This window comes from Schistocerca cancellata, chromosome 12, assembly GCF_023864275.1.
Source record: "Schistocerca cancellata isolate TAMUIC-IGC-003103 chromosome 12, iqSchCanc2.1, whole genome shotgun sequence".
Lineage (NCBI taxonomy): Eukaryota > Metazoa > Arthropoda > Insecta > Orthoptera > Acrididae > Schistocerca > Schistocerca cancellata.
The window spans coordinates 104,323,629-104,340,867 of NC_064637.1; the positions used below are offsets into that span (position 1 = coordinate 104,323,629).

The window sequence follows — 17,239 nt, forward strand, 5'->3', positions numbered from 1 at the left end:
AATACGGTCCGTGACTTTATTAATGAACGGTAGGAAAACTTTTCCAATAGGTTACCTTTGTTGCTCTGGATTTATGGCTTCTTATCTTCTTTCATGGAGGGCTCCATCAATTTACTTGCTGGTATATCCGTTTTTCATGAAGTCTGACCGTAAGTGATTTAGTTCATCTTGTAAGTAAGTCGGCTCGCAGATTTTGTTGGCTCTGTCCACCAAGGTTTTCATGACACCTCATGCGCGCATCTATAGGGAAGCAATATTCACGAACACCATAACAATTTTAATAGAAAAGAGGAAGTTTTAAAGTTGGACAAAATATGGATGTCGACGTTGCGCCAGCAGAATGGCAATCGATCACTCTTAATCGAGAATGATGACGCCTTCCAAAGATAGGCATACTGTCGGCATCACGTGACGAATGGTGGTGCCCTCTATGCGCTCTATAAATGCGAGAGCACCTGCAGCCTCAGTGGCAGTAGCCGGACGACCTCAGATGATTTCTCCCGCAGATAGAGACGAAACGTTAGGTGGAAATGTTATACATCGACCGCGGCCTCTCAGCCCGAAAGTTTCAACTGAAGACTACACCGCCCGTGAAAGCCTACATTGCATGATTATACGTAAATAACGTTCATATTTGACACAGGTCAGTAAGGAATGCCGAGCGAGGTGGCGCAGTGGTTAGCACACTGGACTCGCATTCGGGAGGACGACGGTTCAATCCCGTCTCCGGCCATCCTGATTTAGGTTTTCCGTGATTTCCCTAAATCGCTTCAGGCAAATGCCGGGATGGTTCCTTTGAAAGGGCACGGCCGATTTCCTTCCCCATCCTTCCGTAACCCGAGCTTGTGCTCCGTCTCTAGTGACCTCGTTGTCGACGGGACGTTAAACACTAATCTCCTCCTCCTCCTCCAGTAAGGAATACGCCCTCCTCGGGCGCTAATGCACTTTTTGTTCTGTTACTCATGCTGGCTACCAAATTGTAGAGGGGGGAAGTCGGGGTTATTCTTCTACTTCTCTCTCCAGGCGGTTTTCAGTTCTTCCACTGTTCGCGGAAGGTGCGTTTGTTGAGAAACACTTCTGCCAAGAGCATTCCAGGTATGCTCTGTAAGGTTTAGGTACGGAGAGTTCGCATCCCATTCCATACACTCAGTATCTTCCACTGTGCAATGTGTCAGACACCTCAGTCGTCCTGTGTGGTCGGGCATTGTCGTCCATAAACAGAAAGTCGGACATACTACGCCCCTCAACAGACAGACACGACCCAGAATAGTCCTTCTGCAATACTGCTATGCTGTAACTGTACCTAGCGCAATGATATGCAGCGGTGTTAGGCTATTGTGCACAATGCCAGGTCATACCCACGACTGTAGAATGAAGGCTTTCACGACCGGGTGACATGGCTGTTGATATACTTTCCGGGATGTGAGGTCGTGGTCCAAGAACTTTTCTTTCTTGGACCACGACCTCACATCCCGGAAAGTATATCAACAGCCATACCCACGACGTTCATGAGCATTCTGTGGCGTGTAACGTGTTCCTCTCTCTCGCTCCACGCCAACTGGTGGCTAGAACTACGCGTCATAGTGAAGAGGAATTGGTCGGAGAACTTCACCCTGAACCACTGTTGCTGATCCCCAACCAACGAACTCTTTATCTATGTCTGCATGGTTGAAGTGGAATACATTTGAGACGCCCGCTAAACCCGCTGGGCAGAACAAGTGATTAGGATTGTCGAAAGGGCCAAGTAAGGTCGGGGTCAGTTTCACTTTAAATTGTAATTTATTGTAATTTAGTAACACATTTACAACGAAAGTGGCACATACCCGAACTTTTACAAATAAGAGTTTCAAACTCCAAATCGTTCACGGCTGGAGGCCTCCAAACAAGAAATCTTTCAAATCAACAAGGTGAATTTTCAAGTGACTGAAAACACGCAGTTACAATTACATATATAACAGCTAGGCTGAAAGCAAGGGTGAATAGACAAACATAAACAAGATGCAATACAAACGGCTGAAGGCCCAGTAAAATTTTCAAGATTTTGTAATAAATTACCATAACTTTTCAAAGGCAGAAGGCCGCAATGTTTAAGCCTGAAAGGGAATTTTAAGAATAAGGTTCCAAGGCTGAAGGCCGACAATTAATTTTCCAAAATTTAAAAAGAATAAACCTTAAGTTTGAAGTAGCTGAAACCGGTCTAAAAGAAAAGACAACACAACGGCAGTAACCTTTCAGCAAATATCCACTTGCCGGAATTCAAACTTACTTACATGAAACACAGTAAAACCAAGAATTTTTTTTAAACTGTGGCTATGATAGATTATAAACAGACGATTAAACACCGGTGAGAAAGACAATAGAGACTACAGCACTCAGAAGCCTCTAGGGGGTCGGTCTGCCCTCGTCCACTTAGGTGAGACAGGTAGTGAGCCCAACTACACTTGATCCGTCGGAACCCAACCAAGGGACAGCCACGGACCGACCGACAAACGACTTGGTTGCCACCAATCCGTACATGAGAATTCAAACACAAAATGTTACTGGCGTGATTATACACAATCAAATATGTATATGTATTAAGCTGTCTAAACCTACACACAATGTTGGGCAGTGACAATAGGTGAGGAAAGGACACTGCCTGAAATTACGTTAATGGCCAGGGTAGGTAACCCGAACGTTAACGGCCACAAGGCAGAAAATTCCGCTGGTGCACTTGCATTGTAGTCAACCAGTATTGTTAATTCCACCGCATGACGGCTAAATTTCAGCAATACAAACACTCGGTGTTGCTCACAAGAAAACCACCTCAACACGGAACCACCGAAACGAACCACAACATGAACGGACGTGGCTTGGGTACTTCAAACACCACTCAAGATCGGACAGCACACACGCTCCGACACTGCGCAGGGACCGCCAGCGGCCCCAGCTGACTGCACCGCGCGGAGATATCCTCCCTGGTCCGCGCCTACCGACCGACACTTCTCAGAATGCCGACATCTAAAATAGTCGTCAGTGAACATAACGCCAACTACACACACAACCTGACAAAGACTTGCACGAAGACCTGAATGATACCCAACAGTTATGAAATGATAATTAAATGGACACCCTAGCTGCAAACAGGCGTTGATGTACTTCATTGCGGACATGTTGAAAATGTGTGCCCCGACCTGGACTCGAACCCGGGATCTCCTGCTTATATGGCAGATGCTCTATCCATCTGAGCCACCGAGGGCACAGAGGATAGCTTGCCTACAAGGACTTATCCCTTGCACTCTCCCTGTGACACCCACGTTCCCAACATGTCCACACCACTACATTCGTAGCCTAATAGATGTTTGCCCATCATACTGTTCTTTCGGGAACAGATACTACAGTCATATATAGTTAAAATATGGCTTCCCTGCCATTGACCTTCTTGTGCGAACGCACACGCTATGCCCAAACTCTTACGGGACTTGGTAGATTAATCTGCCACGAGTAATGAGTATGATGGGCAAACATCTATTAGGCGCACTACGAATGTAGTGGTGTGGACATGTTGGGAATGTGGATCTGACGGGGACCGTGCAAGGGATAAGTCCCTGCAGACGCACTATCCTCTGTGCCCGCGGTGGCTCAGATGGATAGAGCGTCTGCCATGTAAGCAGGAGATCCCGGGTTCGAGTCCCGGTCGGGGCACACATTTTCAACATGCCCCCAATGAAGTACATCAATGCCTGTTTGCAGCTAGGGTGTCCATTTAATTATCATTTCATTTCTAGCAAAGCTGCATGGTCATCCACGGTAACTGTTCTTTCGGGAAGAGATACTACCGTCATATATACCCGACAGTAACTAAGTACACACAAAGACAAATCGGGAGTCGATATACACACACGCGCGCGCGCGCGCGCGCACCACACACACACACACACACACACACACACACACACACACACACACACACACACACACTGCTGCTCCAACCCGACTGCACCAGTGCCGCTTTGCAACTTCCCGACTGGCAGGTCCGGACTGCGCTCCAGACGCGTTCCAACTCTGGCAGACCCGAACTCGCGACCCGAACTTACGACAGACAACGACAGAGAAGTAATAGCCGGCGAGCAAAAATACTATGAGAGGGGATATATCGATACGCACTACTAGCGCCGCTCACAATCAAGCAAAGCAGCAATTCAGTGACAGTAGTAATTTAAATTAACGCAGTGAGGTGGAAGTAAGTTAAAAACAGGGTGTAAAATACATGATGGCGGAAACACAAGCCACACACGGCTCAGTCGGAGAACTTCACCCAGAACCACTTTTTCTGATCCCCAACCAACATGACCTCTATACCAACGAACTCCTTATCGACGATTGCGTGGTTGAAGTGGAATAAATTTAACAGTCTTACAAACCGGCCTGATTTAATCGCCGCAAAATGGTTCTGGCAGAGACAAGTGTACCGATAGCGCCGTGATAGTTTCTGATATAATGGGGCATATGTACTGAAAATGTTAGTTTGCGGGAAATTGACTTTAAAGAAAAACTTTAGAAATTTCTTACTTACAGTTAATTAAAACTGTCATGCTGCATATGATGGCCCTTCTTTGGCCTCTAGCAGGTCTTCCAGCTTCTCCTTCACCTTCCTGGGTGTTTGTCTTGCTTTCTTGGCCATATTAGATGCAGACCTGTCTGCATCTGCTATCCTCGTTTTATCGCAATGTTGCAGCCCAGTCATCATATTTACACCAGGATTAGTTCTCAGCTTTTTCAGTACCCAACACTTTCCAATATTACCACAACTGAATGAGCATCATGAACTCCTAGTTTCACTGTATGCATGGGTACAAATACAGTCTTAGGAACGCAGTTCTAAATTACGCTGTTGAAACATTCATTTGGGTTCTGTGTCTGCCCATGCAGACACTTCCTTAGGTCAGGATGAGCCAAGTCTCTGAAAATAGGTTGAATTGCTGTAAATACAGCAGCAGGAAGAGAATACTGGTGAGAATAAGATTCTCCAGTTGCCTGAGCCCTATTGTATTTGCACCACGAATTTTCTACTGATGGACGCAATTCATGACATGACTTACCAGTAGAGGACTTACGGAAGAATATGGCCCAAAATCTCAATTCATTGCCTCCAGATTTTCTTTATTTCTCCTAATTGCCTGCCCATAGTATACCTGCAAGTTTTCTATTTCAGTTTCAGTTAATCGACCCTGTCTGGTCAACAATTTTCCATCTTCTAATTTTTTTTCCTCTCATATCAACAGTTTTCTCAGCCTTGCTCCGAAACGTTTTTGAACATGGCCTACATATTCTATTTCCCTAATGATGGCCTCTCCATATGGCTTAGAGATGCAAGTGGGTGGGTTGACAGTGGGTGACAGAAAAGTGAGCGTGCCGGCTGGAGTGGCCGAGCGGTTCTAGGCGCTACAGTCTGGAGCCGCGCGACCGCTACGGTCGCAGGTTCGAATCCTGCCTCGAGCATGGATGTGTGTGATGTCCTTAGGTTAGTTAGGTTTAAGTAGTTCTACGGACTCATGGCCTCAGATGTTAAGTCCCATAGTGCTCAGAGCCATTTGAACCATTTGAAAAGTAGGCGTGGCACAGAAACACGCATGGTAGGAAAATGCTCTTTAAATGCTCGAAAAAATTTTTTACAGCAAAATACTTATCAGAGTACTTAAATAAAACCTTAATCTATCGAAATATGATGGAAACCGAAAATCGATTTTTTTCGACCTGAACCACGGTGTGGTCCGCTTAAGCGGCTTCGAGCTGTCCAGCTGCTCGTCCACGATCGTAACCACTCAGATGATGTCTTTCAGACATGTTGCCGTACCACACGGAATGTCGTATTAAATTTGTTCACAACCACCGTCGTCAGACACCGTACGACATGAACTGTCGAAAGGCTACAGGGCCTTGCAGCACCGGCTTCGCTGCAGTTAACGCGTCCCTACCTCTAAATTTCCTTTTACTATCATTGATCCGGTGTTCCGTAGCAGTTGTCGGTTGTTCTTCAGCAACTGGCAGTTTTTGCGTAGCAAGTATCAGTTGTTCCTTCGCAATTTTCGAGCAGTGAATTATAACACTCTCTCTCCCTCTGAGGGGAATGATCAGATTACACACGTAACGGGCAAGGCGAACTCTAGATTGCCGTTTATTGGCACAATCCAGCGATGCAGTCCTTCAACAAAGGAAATGGCTTACAATACGTTAATTCGTCCAGTCTCCGAGTATTGTTCGTCTGTGTGCGACCCTTGCCTGTTGGGTCTGATTCAAGAGATTGAGAAGGTCCAAAGAAGAGCGGCAAGATTCGTGACTGGTACATTTAGCCATCGCGAGAGCGTTACAAATCTCGTAGAAAGTTTGAAGTGGGACGCACTTGCAGATAGACGGCGCGCTAAACGGAAGGGCCTGCTCACTAAATTCCGAAATCCAATCTTTACCGAGCATGTATAGCATATATTATTACCACCAACTTTCAAATCGCGCAATGATAACGATTCAAAGGTAAGGGAAATTAGAGCTCGTACTGAGGCGTTCAGACACAGGGGGGGAAATACGACTTTGGAGCGAATTGTGCCCTCCGCCACACACAGCTTGGTGGCAAGCGCAGTATACAGGGTGGTCCATTGATAGTGACCGGGCCAAATATCTCACGAAAAGCACCAAACGAAAAAACTACAAAGAACGAAACTCGTCTAGCTTGAAGGGGGAAACCAGACGGCGCTACGGTTGCCCCGTTAGATGGCGCTGCCATAGGTCAAACGGATATCAACTGCGCTTTTTTTAAATAGGAAACCCGATTTTTATTACATATTCGTGTAGGACGTAAAGAAATATGAATTTTTAGTTGGACCACTTTTTTCGCTTTGTGATAGATGGCGCTGTAATAGTCACAAACGTATAACTACGTGGTATCACGTAACATTCCGCCAGTGCGGACGGTATTTGCTTCGTAATACATCACCCGTGTTAAAATGGACCAATTGCGGAAAAGGTCGATATCGTGTTGATGTATGGCTATTGTGATCAAAATGCCCAACGGGCGTGTGCTATGTATGCTGCTCGGTATCCTGGACATCATTCAAGTGTCCGGACCGTTCGCCGGATAGTTACGTTATTTAAGGAAACGGGAAGTCTTCAGCCACATGTGAAACGTCAACCACGACCTGCAACAAATGATGATGACCAAGTAGGTGTTTTAGCTGCTGTCGCGGCTAATCCGCTCATCAGTAGCAGACAAATTGCGCGAGAATCGGGAATCTCAAAAATGTCGGTGTTGAGAATGCTACATCAACATCGATTGCACCCGTACCGTATTTCTATGCACCAGGAATTGCTAGGCGACGGCTTTGAACGTCGTGTACAGTTCTGCCACTGGGCACAAGAGAAATTACGGGACGATGAAGATTTTTTGCACGCGTTCTATTTAGCGACGAAGCGTCATTCACCAACAGCGGTAACGTAAACCGACATAATATGCACTATTGGGCAGTGGAAAATCCACGGTGGCTGTGACAAGTGGAACATCAGCGACCTTGGCGGGTTGATGTATGCTGCAGCGTTATGGGAGGAAGGATAATTGTCCCCCATTTTATCGATGGCAATCTACGTAGGAAATCAGCATACATTGCACCATTTAATGTTCTATCGATGTTACTACAAGATATTCACGGCATGACAGAATGGCGATGTACTTCCAACATAATGGATGTCCGGCACATAGCTCCCGTGTGGTTGAAGCGGTATGACGGTGGAGTCGTCGTCGAAGCACCATACCGTGGCCCGCACTTTCACCGAGTCTGACGTCCCCGGATTTCTTTCTGTGGTCAAAGTTGAAGGATATTTGCTGTCGTGGTCCACCGACAACGCATGGCAACATGCGTCAGCGCATTGTCAATGCATATGCGAACATTACGGAAGGCGAACTACTCGCTGTTGAGGGGAATGTCGGTTACACGTATTGCCAAATGCATAGAGGTTTACGGACATCATTTTGAGCAGTTTTTTCGTTTGATGCTTATTTCGTTAGATATTTGGCCCGGTCACTGTCAATGGACCACCATGTATATGTGGCAGGTGAATAACGTAGGAAGTTTCTTGACGCTATTGGCGGACAATGCCGTTACGTACAGAAAAGCTGCAGCGCTATAAAACCGTAGCGAAAGGCATGGCGACTTGCAGAACATCGATGCTTGGTTCAATGACAGTTGTCCCTCAGTGGCCGAGCGGTTCTAGGCGCTACAGTCTGGAACCGCGCGACCACTACGGTCGCACGTTCGAATCCTGCCTCGGGGATGGATGTGTGTGATGTCCTTAGGTTAGTTAGGTTTAAATATTTCTAAGTTCTAGGGGACTGATGACCTCAGATGTTAAGTCCCTTAGTGCTCGGAGCCATTTTTTAGGAGTTGTCCCTCAACATAAACAGATAAATAGATGGAGCTGCCCATTATTGTATGATTACACGACTGCAGAAAAATCACTTGAAAGATTCGCATCTATTACACTGAGGTCACGGAAGTAATGGGATACCTCTTCATGTCTTGTCGGACCTCCTTTTGCCCGGCGTGGTGCATCAGATCGACGTGGTACAGACTCAGCAGGTCGCTGGCACTCCCCTGCAGAAATTACTGAGCCATGCTGCCTCTGTAGCCGTCCATAATTGCGAAAGTTCAGGATTTTGTGGGTGAACTCTCTCGATTATGTCCTGTAAATGTTCGATGGGATTCATGCCGTGCGATCTGGGTAGCCACGTCATTCCTTCGAACTGTCCATGATGTTCTTCAAAAATTCCATCCATGTTTGGAATCATCAACTCCACGAATGGCTGCAGATGGTCACCAAATAGTCGAACGTAGCCATTTCCAGTCAATGAATGGTTTAGTTGGACCAGAGGACCCAGTCCATTCCATGTGAACACAGCCCACACCATTATGGAGCCACCACCAGTTGGACAGTGCCCTGTTGACAATCTGGGTCATTGCCTTCGTGAGGTCTGGGCCACACTCGAACCCTACCATTAGCTCTTAACCACCTGAAATCTGAACTCATCTGACCTGGTGACAGTTTTCCAATTGTCTAGGCTGCAATTGGTACGGTCACGAGCCCGGGAGAGGCGCTGCAGGCGGTGTCGTGGTGTTAGCAAATGTACTCGCGTCGATAGTCTGCCGCCATAGCCCATTAACGCCTAATTTCGCCGCACCGCCCGAACAGATACGCTTGTTGCACGTTGTTGTTGTTGTTGTTGTTGTTGTGGTGGTCTTCAGTCCTGAGACTGGTTTGATGCAGTTCTCCATGCTACTCTATCCTGTGCAAGCTTCTTCATCTCCCACTACCTACTGCAACCTACATCCTTCTGAATCTGCTTAGTGTCTGACATTCCACGCTCCGATGCGTAGGACGCCAGTTTTCTTTCTCCTGATAACGACATCCTCTTGAGTAGTCCCCGTCCGGAGATCCGAATGGGGGACTATTTTACCTCCGGAATATTTTACCCAAGAGGACGCCATCATCATTTAATCATACAGTAAAGCTGCATGCCCTCGGGAAAAATTACGGCCGTAGTTTCCCCTTGCTTTCAGCCGTTCGCAGTACCAGCACAGCAATGCCGTTTTGGTTATTGTTACAAGGCCAGATCAGTCAATCATCCAGACTGTTGCCCTTGCAACTACTGAAAAGGCTGCTGCCCCTCTTCAGGAACCACACGTTTGTCTGGCCTCTCAACAGATACCCCTCCGTTGTGGTTGTACCTACGGTACGGCCATCTGTATCGCTGAGGCAGGCAAGCCTCCCCACCAACGGCAAGGTCCATGGTTCATGGGGGGGGGGGGGGGCTTGTTGCATGTCTCATATTATTTTCTGCTATTATTTCACACAGAGTTGCTTGTCTTTTAGCACTGACATCTGTACGCAAATGTCGCTGCTCTCTGTCGTTAAGCGAAGGCCGTCGGCCCCTGCCTTGTCTGTGCTGAGAAGTAATGCCTGAAATTTGGCATTCTCCGCACACTCTTCACACTGTGGATCTCGGAATCTTGAATTCCCTAACGTTTTTTTGAAAAGGAATGTTCCCACGCATCTAGTTCCAACTACCGTTCGCGTTCAAAGTCTGTTAATTCCAATCGTGCAATCAGAGCGGACGGCTATAGGCTTCCGGCATCGTGGCTCCCCGCCATCCAGGAAGTAAATACGCGGCCGCGGTGTGTGAGTGGCATAAACAACGCGCTGCAAGTCACCTCGGTGGACAATAATATTTTGGGTGAACATTTCCCCTCTCTTGCTCTGTCCGTTTCGAATCTAGCCACTGATGACGTCCAACCAATAGCGGTAGCAGGCATTTGAACCAATAGCCCTTCTCCAGCATAAGTGTGGAATAGTGCCTTTCTATCCAATGACGATGACCGCCAATGTTATCCACAGGAGATGAGCTTCCAACGCCCCTTCTTCTGTATTAGCCTATGGCCGACAAATGGTAGGCATATGAATTTTAACCAATAGTATCCCTTCTCCAGCACGAACGCCAGAAAATTCCCCCTTTATAAGTGGACGCGACACTCGTCTCTGACAGTGTTCTAGCAGTAGTGGACACCAAAGATCCTGAGGAAGGTCCCAGCAGAGCGGTCGAAACATTTTAGAAGTAACATGACGCGGCCTAATAACCCAGAAGATTTTAACTTCAGTGGCAACGGCCACGAAAGCCTACAGACTTTCATAATCATAATCACGTCGGAAACCTTTTCACATGGATCACCTGAGTGCAAATGCCGGCCGCGGTGGCCAAGCGGATCTAGGCGCTTCAGTCCGGAACCGAGCGACCGCTACGGTCGCAGGTTCGAATCCTGCCTCGGGCATGGATGTGTGTGATGTCCTTAGGTTAGTTAGGTTTAAATAGTTCTAAGTTCTAGGGGACTGATGACCTCTGATGTTAAGTCCCATAGTGTTCAGAGCCATTTGAATCATTTGTATACAAATAACAGCTCCGCAAATGTACTATCGTTTTATACCTTTTGTACGCGATACTACCGCCACCTGTGTTTGTGCATATGGCTACCCAATGACTTTTGCCTCCTCGATGTATCTGCGAGTACGTGTATGGACTGATTTAAGGTGGAACGAAAACACAGCACTAATAGCAGCAAATTCATTGGAAGAATGCTCAGGAAATATAGTCCATCAACAAAGGGACTAGATTACAACAGACTCTTTAGACCAATACTTCGATATTGCTCGTCAATTTGGGATCAGTACAAGATAGAACTGATGGAGAAAATAGAGAAGATTCAACGAATAGGAGCGTGTTTGTTCAGAGGTTCATTTAGGAAGCGCGAAAGTGTCGCGGAGCTGCCCACCCAACTCTAGTGGGCGACGCAGCGAGTGCAGCGTTGCGCATCACGCTGTGGTTTACTGTTAAACGTCCGAGAGCGTAAATTCCTACGAAATTTAACCAAAGTAATCCTTTCTCCTACGTACCGGGTGATCAAAAAGTCAGTATAAATTTGAAAACCGAATAAATAACGGAATAATGTAGATAGAGAGGTACAAATTGACACACGTGCTTGGAATGACGTGGGGTTTTGTAAGAACCAAAAAAATGTCAGACATATGGCGCTTCATTTGATCAAAATAGCAATAATTAGCATAACAAAGTAAGACGAAGCAAAGATAATGTTCTTTACAGGAAGTTATCAATATGTCCACTATCATTCCTCCACAATAGCTGTAGTCGAGGAATAATGTGAACAGCACTGTAAAGCATGTCCGGAGTTATGGTGAGGCATTGACGTCGGACGTTGTCTTTCAGCATCCCTAGAGATGCCGGTCGATCACGATACACTTGCGACTTCAGGGATCCCAAAAGACAATAATCGCACCGACTAAGGTCTGGGGACTTGGTAGGCAAAGCGTGACGGAAGTGGCGGCTGAGCACACGGTCATCACCAAACGACGCGCGCAAGAGATGTTTCACGCGTCTAGCAATATGGGGTGGAGCGCCATCCTGCATAAACATCGTACGTTCCAGCAGGTGTTCATCAGCCACGCTGGGAATGATGCGATTCTGTAACATATCGGCGTACCTCTCACCCGTCACGGTAGCAGTTACAAAACCAGAATCACGCATTTCCTCGAAGAAAAAAGGCCCGATAACGTTAGATGTGGTAAATCCAACCCATAGCGTGACTTTCTCCTCGTGCAATGTCGTTTCCACGACAGTTCTAGGATTTTCGGTAGCCCAAATTCTGCAGTTGTGGGCGTTGACAGACCCTCGGAGCGTGAAATGAACTTCGTCGGTCCACAACACGTTACTCAACCAATCGTCATCTTCCGCCAACTTTTGAAACGCCCACACCGCATATGCCCTCCTCTTCACTAAATCGCCAGGTAACAGTTTGCCGATGGATTTTGTACGGGTAGCATCGGAAGGTACGCATAGGTGCCAACCAAACAGTAGTGTATGGAATGCCGGTGCGACGTGCGACTGCACGAGCGCTGACTTCCCCGTGCATAGACGTACCCGCTACAGTCTCCATTTCTTCCTGAACTGTCTCAGCAGCATTACGCCTTGTGCTCGGTCGGCCACTACGGGGTCTGTCGTCTAAACAACCCATGGCTTTGAACTTCGAAATCATTCGTGCTACATTCTCGGACCTTCACCCGTTCGAATCCCCTTCCTATGGCGGTAGGATCGTAACGCTGAACTAGCACATTCTCCATTCTGATAATACAGCTTCACTAAAAGCGCCTTTTGAGGTGACGTCAACATGCTGCGTCTGCTGCCGCATCTGATTCTCTCTCTCATTACAGCTCCTTTTATACAAGATTGTCATGCGCAGTCACTGACGTTTTGCTGTCCAGCGCCATCTGTCGGACATTTTGCGAACTCATTCCAAGCATGTGTGTCAATTTTTACCTGTCTATCTACATTATTCCGTGGTTTATTAAGTTTTCAAATTTATACTGTTTTTTGATCACCCGGTATATTTCGCGAAAAGTTCACAAAGGTATGATTAGAGAGATTCGAACTGAGACGGAGTCCTACCAGCAATCGTTCCTTCCGCAGGCCTTTCTCGAATGCAACAGCAGAATGGGTCGGAGGGTCAGTGGTGCACGAAGTACTCTCCGCCACGCACCAAGAGATGGCTCGCGGAGATTAGATGCAGATGAAGAAAGCAGGTGGCGGCAGGCAGCGAGCGCTGCTAGCAGATACTTCCAGGCCGCGCTTGTCCCCGGGACGGGTTGGCTTGCCTGGCGGCTGTCCGCTATGTTTAGGCGCGCCCGCTGCCTGCTGGCTGCTGGCACCGGCTGAGCCCGGGCAGGGAAACTAGGAACTGCTGCCCTGCAGAACCAACACAGTCGTGTGCAGTCCAAATCCAGCAAATTCCCATCGACCCAGCACCGTAGCCAGGGTATGGCAGCTGGAGCGCCGTTTCCGTGTACCTGCAGCAAGAAAAAAGAAAGGTGGATGAGAGCTGAAGGAAGAAGTAGAAGACTTGAAAGTTAAAGGGGAAGAATTAGAAGTAGGAGAAAAATTAGATGATGCAGTAGTAGAAGAAAGAAGTAAGAGGAGTGGTAGAATAAGATTTATAAGAAGTGGGAGAAGAATTAGGAGGAGTAATTGTAGGAGAAAATTGGGAGAGGAGGGGAATTAGGACTACTAGGAGGTGAATGAAGCAGGAGGCAGAGGAGAATTAGGAATAGGAGGGAGTGAATGAGGCAGGAGGCAGCAATAGAAAATGAATGAGGCTGGAGGCGTAGTAAAATTGGAAAGGGGTATGAAATGAAATCGCGGCGAGACCAGTTTATTTATTTAATTAACTGCTTCTGATGATTGTTCTTCAGAATGTGGCACAGGATGAATAGCTAAAGGAATGTTGGGATAAGTGATCCTCCACTTTTTTCTGGATGTGCCCTTAATTGGAGGAATCGTTGCCAAATATCAATTTGTGAAATGCTTGCTCAGATCTCTCAGTATCATGGGAACAGCAATCGGCATGCTTGGTCTTTTTCCGTGTAATCAGTTCCGCGTATTGCAACAAATGTGTGGTGTCCACTTCTTGTCCATGTCTCACAGTTTACAACCAAAATACAAGTAGTATGCTTTCTTTATGATTGACGTGAAATTTGGTTTTTGACGTTATCTCACCGCATATATAACAAAAGTTGTCTGCACTGTTTACACACACACACACACACACACACACACACACACACACACACACACACACACACACAACAGGAGCAGACACACATTACGTCACTACGGTCACATCTGCGATTATCAATTATCATTACGAGCACTACAAACGCACAAGTCCTGGTACGCCTTCTTTTTGATGGCCGCGAAAAATTCATGTGCGCTGCTAACACATTTAGGCGATATGTGTAAACCTCGTGACTTCAAATAACGACAACGGATAAAACACAACACAGTAACCTAGTATATCACCACGACCACTTCTGGAAATGCAAATTGTAACTTCTGAAGAACTCTACACAACCCGCTTTCTCCGAAAAATTTTCTAATACAAACTAAAGCATGATGTCCATTGCTGCTAATTAATTTCAAGCCAGACTATCAAACGTTTTAAAAAAATTCGCTACCTGTTGTTTTCAATGTAAAAAATAAAATGAAACTTCCTGGCAGATTAAAACTGTGTGCCGGTCCGAGACTCGAACTCGGGACCTTTTGACTTCCGCGGGCAAGTGCTCTACCACCTGAGCTAACCGAGCACGACTCACGCCCCGTCCTCACAGCTTTACATCTGCCAGTATCCTTTCTTTCAGGAGTGCTAGTTCGGCAAGGTTCGCAGGAGAGCTTCTGTGGAGTTTGGAAGGTAGGAGACGAGGTAGTTTCATATCAGCACACACGCCGCTGCAGAGTGAAGATCTCATTCTAAAAAAATATATTTTCCCGCTGAAGAGTATTAAATTGTCCACGCTAATGAAGTTGATGTTTCCTTGTCAGCGTTATAGTGCTAGCAATAAGAATAGCTACGTAGTTGAACACCAAACAGTGGATGTTTATTAAACAAGTAGACAACTGCTGTTCTCGTGAACGCTTATTTTGCGCACTTGGGCATTGGAAACCAGAACCGATCTTCAAATGCTAATGCAATATTTGTTATCAGCGCTCTCAGATTAGTAAGAAATGGTTACTTTTATCTGCAAAGCACTTTCCATGTTGACCATTGTAACCTGTCCTCTGGCGTGTCTGCGGCAAATCGTGCCCGACGCTCAATAGATTGAATATTCTCTGCCATAATTGCATTTTTTTTTGTCTTTTTCATTTCAAGAAGTAAAGACTTTACCTGTTTCGACCCCATAGACAGGTCCTCCTAGATTTTCTGCATAGCTGAACTGCAAGGGTATGGATGTAGAAGTTGTGTAGAACTAGCCTTAGACTTAAAGCTGGGTCGTCGGTAGCGCACTGTGTCTCGCAGCCCGGAACGGAATGTTGTGTCGCTGTCTGCTGGTGCCTTCCGGAAATTAGGTGAGTTTCTCTCGTCGCTGGTTGTGACGTAGATAATGAGAGCGTGTGTTTGTTCCGCGTAGCTCGCGTGCCTCGCATTTCACGTTGCGCAACAACACAGCAGGAAAACGCTGTCTTCATTACCTGGACTTCGTGGTCTCAGGAACAATGGGAGGCTGTCTCGTCCAGGACAAGGATATTGCGGACACTATTTTAAATTTTTACAGACGAATACTCGATCGATGGTTACTGCTGAGATGGGACGTACGCATTGTTTCAAAAATTGTCATTTTGTGCTGTTGTAACAATGGCAGCGCAGAAAGTATCCCAGTAGCTTTTTGACATCAACTATGAAAGACACTTCGTTACGAAAACGTAGAAACTTGACGTGAAGGTTTTCGTTAGGCGATTTACTACTGTTCTCGTAAATGCCTAATTACTCTATAATGCCGAGATTCGTTCCGTTCAACTTTTGAAGATCTTGTCACCTTCAGTAAAGACTATTTAGAATCGGTTGGCAGAACTTCGCCGTGGGTGTGCATGAATTTGGTAAAGGTCGTCCAAAAAAAAGGCTATCGTTCCACAAATCATTCGTGCTATGTGTATTATGGTTCAAGAGGACCCACTTATGACTCACAAAGTGATAGGTGCATCCTTATACATACGAGGCGTGCTTTTTAAGTAAGTACCGTTTTGAAATTAAAAAAAGATGTGCTAAGATATCTCAATAATTTTACTTTTATATGAAAGCCTGTACCTTAATCTAATTTTCTACATAATTTCCGTGAATATTGAGGCACTTGTCATAACGTTGTACCAGTTTCTGAATACCCTCCTCGTAGAATTCTGCCGCCCTACTTGTTAACCACTGCGTCACCACTGTTTTGACTTCGTCATCGTCTTGAAGACGCTGACCGCCCAGGTGTTTCTTAAAGTGCAGGAACAGATGGTAGTCACTAGGCGCAAGATCGGGGCTGTACGGAGGATGATCTAGAGTTTCCCATCGAAAAGATGTGATGAGATCTTTGGCCTGATTTGCCACATGCGGACGGGCATTATCTTGCAGGAAAACGATGCCCTTGCTCAACTTCCATGGACTGTTGCTTAGATTCTGGTGTGACGTAGGCCACCCATGTTTCATCGCCCGTAACAATTTGGCTTAAGAAATCATCACCGTCGTTGTGGTACCGCTCAAGGAAAGTCAATGCACTGTCTAAACGTTTGGTTTTGTGCACATCCGTCAACATTTTCGGTACCCAACGTCCGCACAATCTTCGGTAATTCAAGTGCTCGGTCACAATGCGATACAAAACATTACGAGAAACATTTAGCGAGGAGGAAATCGTAAAGCGTCTGTTTTCTCTCGCCTTATTGTCCACTTCCTGACCAAACTTTCATTAACGACCGAAGGACGCCCACTCCGTTGTTCATCATGCACATTTGTGCGGCCATCTTTAAATGCTCTCACCCACTTTCTTAACATTCCATAATGTTTTCTCCGTAAACTGCACAGATCTCACGATGAATATCGATCGCTTTTAGGCCTTTAGCACTAAGAAATCTTCTAACAGCCCGTACTTCACAGTCGGCGGGACTCATGATTATCGGAGGCATCTTAAACACTCAGTACACAATGTAAACAAGGAAGAATCAGACTGTAATGGCGTCTGTGCGTAAATTAAGGTACAGGCTTTCAAGTAAAAATAAAATTATTGAGATACCTTAGCAAGTCTTTTTTAATTTCAAAACGGTACTTACTTTAAAAAAAACACG

General features: G+C 46.2%; 1 protein-coding gene and 1 non-coding gene across 3 annotated transcripts in view; both read left to right on the forward strand.

The window, feature by feature from the left end:
• The window catches only part of LOC126109601 (myc box-dependent-interacting protein 1), a 473,035-nt gene that overhangs the window by 75,955 nt on the left and 379,841 nt on the right, over positions 1–17,239 (forward strand). The window lies entirely within an intron of this gene.
• On the forward strand, positions 3,610–3,684 carry Trnat-ugu (transfer RNA threonine (anticodon UGU)). The gene has a single exon. It is a non-coding gene; the product is annotated as a tRNA-Thr (tRNA).